This window comes from Amborella trichopoda, chromosome 3, assembly GCF_054954075.1.
Source record: "Amborella trichopoda isolate Santa Cruz 75 chromosome 3, AtrichopodaSantaCruz75HAP2 v2.0, whole genome shotgun sequence".
In the NCBI taxonomy this organism is placed as follows: domain Eukaryota; kingdom Viridiplantae; phylum Streptophyta; class Magnoliopsida; order Amborellales; family Amborellaceae; genus Amborella; species Amborella trichopoda.
This window is the reverse complement of record NC_142338.1, coordinates 15852112-15865000: the sequence shown is the minus strand read 5'-3', so window position 1 is coordinate 15865000 and position 12889 is coordinate 15852112. Positions and strand designations below refer to the sequence as shown.

Here is a 12889-nt window from a genome sequence, read left to right as displayed (position 1 = left end):
ATTTCGCCTGCCCTCATCACCGTCCAAAGTTCATCGCGTGGTCATGATTATCCGATAATGTTTTATTTTTAATTTTTTTCTCCAAATCAGAATGATCTGGAATTTAGAGCGTATGTACAACGTAGTGAGGCACACCTAATAAAAAATAAAAACAACAATGACCAAAATACCCCCAAACTTTTTGAGGGTATTTTGGTCAATTGTTTTCATAAAAAAAATATTTTTCTTAATATTTTTAGTAGTTTTACCTATTTTTTATGAACACACATTCCAAATTTCAAATCATTCTGATTTTAGAAAAAAAATGAAAAATGAAACACTACCGGATAATCGTGGTCGTGCGACGAACTTTAGACGGTGATGAGGGTAGGTGAAATCACTGTTCATTTTCGCCTATAGGCATGTCTTTATATATATATATATATATATATATGTAGGAAAACTCTTCCCAACGCCTATAGGTGAATGGGAACAGTGGTTTCGCCTATCTATTATCACTGTTTGCTTCAATTTAATAAAACGAAGGGGTGTGATGAAATGAAACCCCAACTACGCGCGAAACTTGATTGGCCCAAAAGGGTCAAACCCAAATTTATTTCAGTCCATACCCCTCTCTTCCTCGCTCGCTCTCTTTTCAGCCGTAGGGCAGACACCCCTCTTCTCTCTTGCTGCCAAAGACGCGCCCAAAACCCTCTCGATCATTTAGGCTATCAAAAACAGCACCAAAGACCTCTTGACCTTCCTGGCTGCCGCACAAGTTGGAGCTCCACCACGCAAAGTTCTTCAACATCAATTCAAGTGAGCGCACCTCAAATCTTATCCTCATGTATTTCTTGTTTTGCTTGAATCCAACCCACAATTTCTGAATAAACTCCAACCCTAAATCGAGAATAAAACCCTATTTTTTTTCCAAGAAAGAACCCAAAGTTTGACGCAAATACAGTCCTAGAGCTCAACTGGTTTTCCTCAAGCGTATGGTATTCTACTTCAATTCTCTTCTCCTCAACACCTTGCATTTCCATTGATTAGAATCTTTGTGAAAGTTTGTATTAAGCGGTGGTATGGAACAAGATATATCAATCGAAAAAAGAAAAAACAAACTCTTGTTGAATTGCTGTATATGATCTACTTGAACATCAGATTCCTCAAGTTCCTCAAAATTTAGCTTTGCAAACATATTATATTTTGCCAAACATAGCACTAAAAAGGAAAATCAGTCAGAAATATCAAATAGACGGATGGCATATATACAATAAAAAGACATAATGGCTTCGAATTATGTTACCTCAAATATCAATTCAGGTGAGTGCACCTCAAATTTGTGAATAAAGCTCCTTTTTTTTTTATAAAAATCGATATTTTGTTTTATGGTATTAGTTTGTTAATTTTGGTTTGATTTGTGCATTTTTGACTCATCGTTCATTGGGTTAACTGGTTTTCCTCAAGCGTATGGAATAAGATATAGAAATTAAAAAAAAAAAACTCTGGTTGAATCTCAACTGAAGAAATCAAATGAAAATAAGGTTGATAGACAGGATTTTTAAGCTTGTTCAGGTGGAGTTCTAATTTAAGTTTCTCTCTCTCTCTCTCTCCTTCTTTATTTTTGGGTATTTCTAATTTAAACATGTTGATCTCAATGATCTAAATTAGGATGGTTTGCCTGATTTAGACGTGTACCAACTAAAACTGCAGCAGGTTGGTCTTCTACAATAGGAAGAAACATGGGTCTATTTCTTTCCCTTTCTAACGTAAAGGAATTAGAGTCAATGTATTTGTTTTAATATGAAAGGCTCCAACTCCCTTTGCTGTCCTTGTGGAAAGATAATGCATGGAGCAATCATCACCTTCTACCCAAATAGCACCTGATCTTCCAAAGATGGATTGCATTGCAGTCATTTCTCCAAATAAGGGATTGGTGCTTGTTTATATACATCATTGAAAAAGTAAAAGAGAAACTAATAAAGAGTGAGTTGACGAACAAGAAAAACTTCAATATTTAAATAGCCACTTCAAAAAACTTCAATATTTGAATAGCCACTTCCTCTTGTAATTTCTTATTGGCTTCTCTTTCTAATTTCTTTGTTAAATATGAATTGATCCAGCAAGGGAATCACCCAAGTCAGATGGGATTGAATCAAAATCGACCCCTGTAGAGTCAGGACCGTTTCCAATATTGGAAACACTGCTTAGAAGTATATCTTATGACTATTTTTTTTTATAGATTGGCAGATAATGTATTCAAGCCAGAGGCATTCCTCTTTTTCCTCTATATCGAATGTTGTTCATTTCTTATTAAAGCATTACATTGCTTAGAGGCATTCCTCTTTTTCCTCTATATCTAGTTTTGTGACTGTTTTGCAGCCATCAATGCTCAGATTCAATTCATGCATTAAAATACGAATAAACCTAAAGGGAAAATACTCAGGCTGAACTCACGCGAGCAGGAATTATAATAATTAGGAATGCATCACTACACTAGTTTTGGGATCATGACGATTACCTAAAATAGGGTTCCTAGGACTAAGGAATGAAAACCAAACAATGCTTAAGATTTGTATGTGATTATGGTGAAAACTAAACCGTTAAAAATATTGTTTTATGATTCTTCTAAATAAAAGGGGAAGGATATTTCTTTAAAATTTAAAAGTGAAACTGAGATTTTTATTATGATTTTCCATCCATGCTATCCTACTTCGATTCAAACATTCATGAATGCTTTCTTCTCTAAGAGCCTAGTTCTCCTCAATGTGAGCCTTTGTGGTTGTGCTTCACCCTTGTTGGAGCATCTTACTCCAAGGTTACTTTCAATGCTTGTTGGCAGCAAGTTATAAATGAAACAAGGGATCATTTTAACTTTAAAGGAAACCTAGGTTCTAGTAGATATAAAAAACCAGGAGCTTGTGAATCAGTCACTGGTACAAATCTTCTGTTTCTGGTGAAGCAATACACAAGTATGGCCTTTTTTTGTGAAGTAGTTGACAATTGGTTTATCTATGCTAGTTCTTCAATCACATCTTGAAAGAGAAAATAATGATCCCAAATTTATGTTGCGCCAATTCTTAAGCTTACAATGTATCTACATCCCATGTTGTCAATTTACAGATACACAGAAATGAATCTACAATGGAAGTCCTCCTCCACTAGTTGTAAACATTCCTGTGGAAGTTGCTTTGTTTTATATGAAGTTACATTTTCGCCCATATTTTGGAGGTGTCGTTTACTTTTTTGATTTGGGATCTGGTACAGATATGGACAACATTTAATTTATCTGAGATGAATAATTGCTGATTCTTTGTATTACTCATTGTAGGGCCAACTTCCTCTTTTAATTTCTTATTGGCTTATCCGTTTACTTTCTTTGTTAAATATGGACTGATCCAGCGAGGGAATCACCCAAGTCGGATGGGATTGAATCAGAATCGATCCCTGGAGAGTCAGGAACTGTTTCCAATATTGGAAACACTACTCAGAAGTATATCTTATGACTTTTTTTTTTTTTAATAGATTGGCAGATAATGTATTCAAAAGGATTAACATTCAATGGCCAGAGCTTCTAGCTCAACTACCATGTTATCCAATCGCACACGAATTCTTTTAACCCGACAACCATTAAACTAAACATGCCACCAATTTAGTTATAAGGGAGAATCCACCATACCTGAATCAGCATGGGTTGTTTGATGAAATGAAAGACATTGTCCACAAAAGCATCCAAGAAAACTTCAGCAATACTTTGTAGAGTCTCACTAATTTTTTCCTTCAACTATTACTTTCTCTTCTATTTTCTTTGGCTAGCTGTGTGGGCTTTTGATTTCGACAGAAGACCTTGACTTTCAACTGGTAAGTTCCCTGGAGTTTTTCTTCCTTTTATTGGTTCTCTTTAGCTTTTTTTTATTGAGTTTTTTGTAGATTTCTAAAATATTCATGGGCCTCATTTGATAATTTCTCTCTTATGGGTTATTAATTTCTCATAGTTACTACTGGTTGAATGGACTTCTTGTTACATTCATTTTTATTCAATAGTTTGATTATGCTAATGGTGAATGGTAACTGCTGGTTGAATGGATAAGTTTTGTGTTAGTGGTGATTTCTCTTTAATAAGATCCCTAAAATATAAATGAGAATAGATTACAAAATGCATTTCCTTTTTCTTTTTGACAACATTAAATTCTCAGTCAACTGCTTTGTGCAAGATGTTCATAATTATAAGTCACATTCTGATCTTCCCTCTGTTGTGTTCAAATACATGAAAAAGGTACACATCACATGGAGACGTTCATCACACATTTAGTCCCATTCTCAGAGATCAATAAGGCCTTTGAATAAATGCTCAAAGGTGACGGCTTGCTGCATCATTCAAATGGAAGAGTGATGTCAAATAGGGGAGTGTAGTAGCTTCAGTTCAGTTTCAGCTCTTCTTGCTACCAGTTCATGAAACTTGAAGAAGCAAAAAGAAATAAAATTGTTGGTCATTGATCCAACTCAATTGGGTTGCCTTTTTTGAACCTTCATTTGTATCTGGTTTTTTTCTATTTCATGAGGTGTTTAACCTCCTTGTATCTTTTTAGTGATTTGTAAATGATTGTAACTGATCATTGTTTAATTAATGGTAATCTTTTGTGAATGAAGTTATCTGGTTTATGATATTATTCAGTTTTTGACATTTTTTTTTGGGTTGAGATGATATATATATATATATATATATATATATATATATATATATATATATATATATAGAGAGAGAGAGAGAGAGAGAGAGAGAGAGAGAGAGATGTTTTATTCAAATCCAATGGAACAATACAAGAGTTATTGAATTAGTGGTCTCTAATACAAGTTTTACGAATGTATCAAACGCTCAACATAAAAAATAAAATAAAGTGAGAACTATGGGGATATAAATGCATTTCACTATCCAAGTAAACGAACATGGCACACATAAATGACATACATGCAAAAAGAGAAATGTCACTCATACATTACCATTTTTTTCACAATGGGTTCTTCAGATGCCCCATTAAAAGGTCCTTTATATGCCCCCATAAAGAGGTCCTTTATATGCCTGCAAAATTACATGAATATTGAATATCCACATAACCCCCAATGTCAACTACAAAAAAGGGTATTTACATGTTTCCAAAATTTAAAAAATTAGTCAAGTCCTTTACATGCCCCATAAATAGGCATTTTACATGCCTGCAATATTCATTGAATATTCACATAACCCCCAAAGTCAACTAAAAGAATGGGTTTTCATATGTCTCCAAAATTCAAAATATTAGTCAATACAAAAAAAATCTTTAAATACATGTGCAAATGAACCCTACAAGTTGCCATATCTTCAATGCAAATGCAGTCTCACAATTAGTCATATCCTCTGTGCAATTGCTGCCCCTTCGTTTGTCATGGCCTCAACTCGGTTTGAGGTCCTCAGTAGCTCTATAAGAGAAAGATGTATTGTAAGTCCAATATGTAAAGCAGAAGATAAATGAAAACTCGAACTAAATAGAAACAATTATGTGTATTATGTTCATTGCATAAACCAAACAAGCACGTACATCCCACGCGCCTTCACCGGACAGTTACGCTTGTCATGTCCACTCTTATTGTAAACTTTATACTTCCCTTCAGTGGGTGGCCTTTCATCTGACTGTTTTGTTTTGTGTAGAAGCTTTTGGCCCTTCTTCCCATGAAGGTTTTATCTTTTTAATCCTTGGTCGTCCAACTGCTCGTGCGCGTGGTGGATCGAGTACAAGGGGGGAGGCATCAACTAATCTAATACTGCCACATACTTCATATTCAACGACATTACAATTAGTGGAGGCAGATGGTGCATGAGTATTCAACAAAGCCTCTCTTGTTGCATTGACCTCCTCAGTTAACTTGGAGAAATCCAACTTCACTTTTTCAAATAGATCATCATTTTCTAATACTGGTTCTACAATTGTTCTCACAAGGTCATAAAGCTCATGACGTCGAATGAAACTCGAAAATTTAGAGATAGTTAAACTACTAGCGCAACATTTGTCTTTTAGACCCTTCTTCGCATCCATTGTCCACTGACTCAAAATGTAGTTTGATAAGATCTTCAATATATTCCTCATGTTGAACACTTTGAGCATATGTGAACAAGGGATTTCAATATGCTCAAAGAAATGACATATGCATGTACACTTCTTCTCTGATTCAATGAATGTAACCGTCCGAGGGATTGGAACACCGTGAATGTCTTCCACTTTATATTGGCAAATTCATCATTGCCTTCTATTAATTTGTTAAGGCAATTTGAGGGCCTTACCACCTCTTTTTGGAACTTTCTAAATACTTTCTGAGTGTATATCTTTGCTACGTACTCCTAGATAAGGAAGGTTGTCTTTAGAACAGGTGTGGATGTAAGATCTTTACTGTCTTTTTCTTTTTCTTTGATGAACTTCTTTTTTTGCAACTTTTCAATAGAATTCATGAATTTTTGCAAACCTATACCAAAAGTGACAGACATCTTTAAATGACAATTGAAGCCTTCACTTCGTTGTGTGTTTTTCATGTTAAACCTATCAGCTATGTATGCATCAACCCATTGAGTGCGACAACTATATAACCACTTGAGCCAACTTTCTTCTTGAAGATCATATTTTTGAATCATGGCCAACCAATCAACGGTCGCAATACACTTCTCGAATGCCTCTAAGAATAATGGGTGCGCACGCTCAACATGGCTTAGACGTGTTTTAAACTTTCCCATGATGTGCCACTTGCAATAGTGATGATTAGTATTCGGGAAAATTGTCTTAATTGCAGTTGTTATAGCTAAAGCCTGATCAGTGATAATTTTACCTGGTTGGCGGCCTCCCAATGCCTCTAGCCAGTTCTCAAATAACCAAATGAAGGTTTCTGCAGTCTCATTGAAGATGAGAGCACATCCGAGAAAAATTGTGTTAGCGTGATGATTAACTTCAAGGATTGGGCCAAAGGGCATACTGTATTCATTTGTTTGGTATGTAGTGTCAAAGGTTACGACGTCATTAAAAAATTGGTATGAAAACACCAAACAACCTCCCCATCTCATCAAGTCGAACTCTATAAAAGAAGTTAAGGTCCAATTCATTCTTCGTATGCAACCAATTCATTACAATATTGCCCTCCTTCCTTTTCAGTTGTTTTCTTTTTCTAATAATGTGATTCCTAAGGTCTTTCTCAATGAAAGAGACATTTTCTGCCCCACCGACCTTTACAATAAGGTAATCCATCATAACCCTAGACTTAGCCATAGAAGACTCTAATGTGTCAATCACCTTTCAATGTGTTAGGTATCTTTCGATGAGAGCAAATGAATCTAGTCATGTTGAGTATTGTTAGAGTATGATTATATTCTTTTACAACCTTCACAATAATCCATCTATTCTTCTCATCCTTCTTAATGTGGATCTTTGCCTGACATCCACATTTTGTGTGGCGTTGAGCATTTTCACTTCCGTCATACATCTCACTATGAAAACCTTGCCTACAACATTCTAAAATCCGACTAATTCTTCCACCATATTTACATATGGTCATTCCCTTTCTTATACCAAACCCTATCAATTTTGCGTACTTATTATAATAATCATAAGCTTCATCTTTGTCAGTAAATGCCATTCCTATTGTCGGTTCGATACTTGCACCTCTTGCTAGGGCTGCCTCTGCATCTATAAGTATAGGATCTCATTCTCCATCTATTGCAATTATGTCCTCATCAGATGGAGAATCATGATAAGCTTCATCCACGATAGCTTGAGCACCACACTCATGCCCATTTTTTGAATTAGTAATGTTGAAGGGAGAGGACGGAGATTTTGATGTTGAGGCATCCATGACACACACATAGTATACTGTCCAACCTCCTCCATTAGCGTTAGCGTAGGAATAAGTTGTGTCGGGATCTAATCCTTCAATCGGGAGCTACTCTCTCTAATGTCCCCATCACCATTCACATTGTCATCCTGGGGCTCCTTTAATGGGATTGGATAATACTTTGATTGGTAGTCGAATGCCTCAGTGGTCAAATCCCAGTCCTTGGACCTGATACCATCTCTCAAGAGCACTGTGCTACAGAGGATGTCCTCCCACTACATTATAAGACCGAATGTTAATTGGCAAAAATAACACAATAATGAATACTAAAGCAATTCAACATTAATGATGGGATGTGGTGTGGGTGGCCTACCACATTGTCTTCACCCTGGTAACCTCGAGGATTGTATTTGGAGTCCTTGGTCGGTCCTACCCAACCTTGCTAAACGCATGAGGAGGAGTCCTGCCCAACCCTGCTAATCTCAACAAAATATAATATAGCTCCTCTATATTAGGAGGATGCACTTCAAAAAAGTGCAACATTTAAAAACAAAGTTCATTTTACTTTTATATATAAAATGAGGCCAGAAAATCATGTTATTCTAAATCCAAGTTAATTTGCCTAAGAAATTTTTTTTGAGATAGTAATTTGCCTAACAATTGTAATATATATTAGAAATAAATCCAAGATCATCCGTTCAAAAAGTAGCTAAAATATTACAAATAAAACTTATCAAGGCAATGAAAACATAGAAACTATTAATTGAAGTCAAATTTTCTAAATTTAGGGAGAGAAAAAAGTATCATATGCACATTAACAAAGAGTGTTTATTTTTTGAGGAAGCAACAAAGAGAGTACTATTTGTAAGAGAGAGAGATGAACAAAATAGTACTAATGATAGTAATAACAACATCAACTTAGGATCACAAACGTTCCACATTCATACTCCACGGCAAATTAAAAAAATGAATTTTTTTAATATTCATTTCTCAATAAATATTTTTTGCTCATTAATTCCAAGTATTAGCAAACGTTACTAAACAAAAAACAAAAAAACAAGCAATTGATCTGTAAAAGGAAAACAAAAAACCACTTCAAAATTTTTCTCTACAATCACTTCAGGATCATATCAAAAATGGAAAAAAAAAAGCAACAACAAAGAGAAATGAACTAAAACCACCCAATTGACCTAATGAACAATGAGTAAAAAATGCACAAATCAAACCAAAATTAACAAAGTAATACCATAAAACAAAATATCAATTTTTATAAAAAGAAAAGACCTTTATTCACAAATTTGAGGTGCATTCACCTGCATTGATATTTGAGGTAACATAATTCTAAGCCATTAAGTCTTTTTTACTGTATATGTCATCCGTCAATTTGATATTTGTGACTGATTTTCCTTTTCAGTGCTAGGTTTGGCAAAATATAATATGTTTGCAAAGCTAAATTTTGAGGAACTTGAGGAATCCGATGTTCAGGTAGATCATATTCAGCAATTCGATAAGAGTTTGTTTTTTTTTCAATTGCTATATCTTGTTTCGTACCATTGCTTAACGCAAACTTTCAAAATGATTCTAATGAATGGAAATGCAGGGTGCTGAGGAGAAGAGAATTAAGGTAGAATACCATATGCTTGAGGAAAACCAGTTGAGCTCTGGGACTATATTTGTGTCAAATTTTGGGTTCTTTTTTGAAAAAAAAATTGGGTTTTATTCTTGATTTAGGGTTGGAGTTTATTCAGAAATTGTGGGTTGGATTCAAGAAAAATAAAAAACACATGTGTCACGACCTTGCTCCCTGACCCCTGCCGGAGGGCGACAGAACGCGGGATCACGACCGGAGGTCGCAAACGCCACTCAGGTGGGAGTGGCGCAACACATAAAAACACGGAATCGAGAGCAAACCACAAAAGAAAACTAAAATAAATCCATTCATCAAACAAGAATCAAACCAAATCATTCAATATAAAAAAGTCTTTACAATTCTTAGAGGCACTACTGGCCCAAAATACACAAAATGAAGTATACGTCATGCTGCTGAAATCACCAAAACATACTGTGAAAGTCTTCAGAAGACGGCTTTTCAAACTTTTTAATTTCGGGCTTCAAGCCCTCAATTGCCACCCACCTTTGGTACAGTTGCTACCGCCCTTTACTCTACAGTTATGAGATTAAAATGGAATGAGCTAAAGGCCCAGTAAGAAGACCACTACCCTTGCATTCTAGACTAACATTATATATATATACATGATAACATGCCCATAGTTCATCAAAAATCACATTTGTTTTATAGAGTGTAGTCACATATCAGAGTACACATGGATGCTATATAATGAGGGTAAGAATCAGTTAACGTCAGATAATCTTACAAAATACAGAATTCAGATACGCAGAACAGATTAATTACTCCCGAAGTAGAAGCCATATCGATCAGGCTAAGCCAATCCTGTAACTTGAGACTTCTACCCTCATACAGGAGGGAGGATAATGACAAGTGGGTGCCCCACTTCGTAATATCCTCACTCACATACACATCCCCAACGCGTTTGGGGTTTACGATAGGCTGAAGCCTTACAAGACACGACCTTCACTTGTGCCTTAGGCGAGCAGGTGTTACACTACCATTGGAGGACCCAATGTGTAGTGCCCATGACAATTCGGGGGGTGCGACCCTCCCAGTTATTTATAGTTACATATCAACTTCACACCTATCATAGGAGTCGAGGTACATAATACCCGACTACTAATGGAGGACCCATTGCGTAGCGGTCACATAAACAACATATCCACTACTAATGGAGGACCCATTGCGTAGTGGCCGGAAATCACATATAATAGAATCAGAATACCCACTACCAATGGAGGACCCATTGCATAGTGGTAAAAAATCACAGAATATTAGTTTTCATATAACAAGATTAGAATATTTACTACCAATGGAGGACCCATTACGTAGCGGTCAAGGCATATAACGATATTAATATGATAGAATCACAGTTTCCACTGCCAATGGGGGACTCATTACGTAGTGGCCAAATCCATATTTATATAGCAGAATCAGACAGTATCAGTATCACATTTTTAACAATATCATATATATATTATATCAGTATCAACATTACATGAACACATTATCAGAGTCACAGAATCTTAGTGTCGATGTCACATTTCCTGCAATTTCAAGCAGAGACATCTGGTCAAAACATGATCATAACTCCCAATTCCTTTGGAAGTTAAAGACGTTTCCATAACTAATTTTTCATTAGACACTCATGCCTTTTAAATGGGAGTGGTTTGAAGACAAATCGGCCCCTTTTGACCTTTTAAAGGCTCTCAGAGCTGAGGGCTAACTAGCTGCACCCTGCTATGTACAGTGGACAGCGGGGTACCCTGTGCTTTATATCACTATAACTTTCAAACCGTGAGGTAACTTGTGACGGTTCAAAATCAAAGTTTAATCCAAGACATATATCTTTCTAACAAGGTAAATTTGAAAGCATTTCGATTCCATTTGGTGGTTCAAAAGTTCGTGCCAAACAAGGTGATCTTTCTGAATTTTATCAATACTGCCCACAGTGACATACCTTCATAGGTTGGAGAATAACTCTCAATCTAAAACGAATTTCAAAAACTTTTCTCCATGACAATTGTAGCTCATTCAAAGATCTTTCAAATGGCTATGGTTTGGCCAAAAACGCACTTCGTTTGGTTAGTTAAAATCAGTGCCTACAGCAGCATCAAAGGAAAATCCAGGAAAACAGTCAACAGTGATATACTCTCTCATTTTGAAACATAACTTCATTTTCATAAAGAATTTTAACAGTAGGAAAAAAAGAACATTTTACTAGACTCGTACATGTTTCCAATGGCGGAAATTTGAGGTCAATCGAACCCCATTTGATAGTTCAAAAGCCTCATTCAAGAACACACATAATTATGGAATTTCGCAGTGACATATAACATGTCTCAAGAACATATTCCATAACCCTCATTTCATGGTGAGAAACATGATAACAACCATTCTCTCACAATGCACACACATAACATACATTTCTTACATAATCTAAGAATCATTCATTCATTTTCAACATCCATCATTATCATGGAACAAAAGGCTCAAATTCTAGTAAAAAAGGCATAAGGATTTTCTACATCACATACACTTCCATTGCTCATTTCACATGCTTAAATTCCTATGCATCCTTATGATTATAATGCAATGGTGGTAGATCTACTTACTTGAATAATAATCTCCAATCCTCCGTTCGCTCTCACCCACCCAACAATGGCTGCTCTCCAATAGTCACTTCTTCAAACCTTGGGTCTTAGAGAGGGGAGAAATGAGGGAAGAGTGAGTGGAGTGAGTGAGAGGAGAGGCTTAATTACTCTTATGTTTGGGGTGGTGGTCCAAATATCATCAAAAGACTTAAAATCTAGACAAGTGGCACTCATATCAGCATGCATCTAACAAGTGGTACTCATAATCTATGCATATCAGTAACGCAGCCGGCGTTGGTCTCCTGCACCAACGCAGCCGGCGTTGGTCTCTTGCACCAACGCAGCCGGCACTGGTCTCTGTACACAACATAGCCGGCGCTGTTACTTCTTCTCCTATATAGCTGGCATTGGCCTCTGCTCACAATACAGACGGCGCTGACACTTCTTCTCTTCACAGCCGACGTTGCTCATAACTCAGCCGACGCTGACACTTCTTCACTTCACAGTCGGTGCTGCTCACAACTCAATCGGCACAGGCACTTCTTCTCTTCACAGCCGGCGCTGATCACAACTCAACCGACGCTGGCACTTCTTCCCTTCACAACCGGCGCAGAATCCTTCCTTCCACCCTATCCCGCCATGCATTCTAAGTGGCCAGGAAAAGTTTGGGTCGTCACAACATGATGATAAGATTTGAGGTGAGCTCACCTGAATTGATGCCGAAGAACTTTGCGTGGCGGAGCTCCAACTTCTGTGGCAGTCGGGAAGGTCGAGAGGTCTTTGGTAGCTTGAAAGATCAAGAGGGTTTTGGGCGCGTCTTTGGCAACAAGAGAGAAGA

At 36.6% G+C, this 12889-nt stretch overlaps 1 long non-coding RNA gene across 1 annotated transcript; it reads right to left on the bottom strand.

The window, feature by feature from the left end:
• Positions 1-9770: 9770 nt before the first annotated feature.
• Positions 9771-12889, bottom strand: LOC148782770 (uncharacterized). The gene is made up of 2 exons (XR_016052184.1): positions 12073-12889; positions 9771-9990 (listed from the first exon to the last, which is right to left on the bottom strand). It is a non-coding gene; the product is annotated as an uncharacterized LOC148782770 (long non-coding RNA).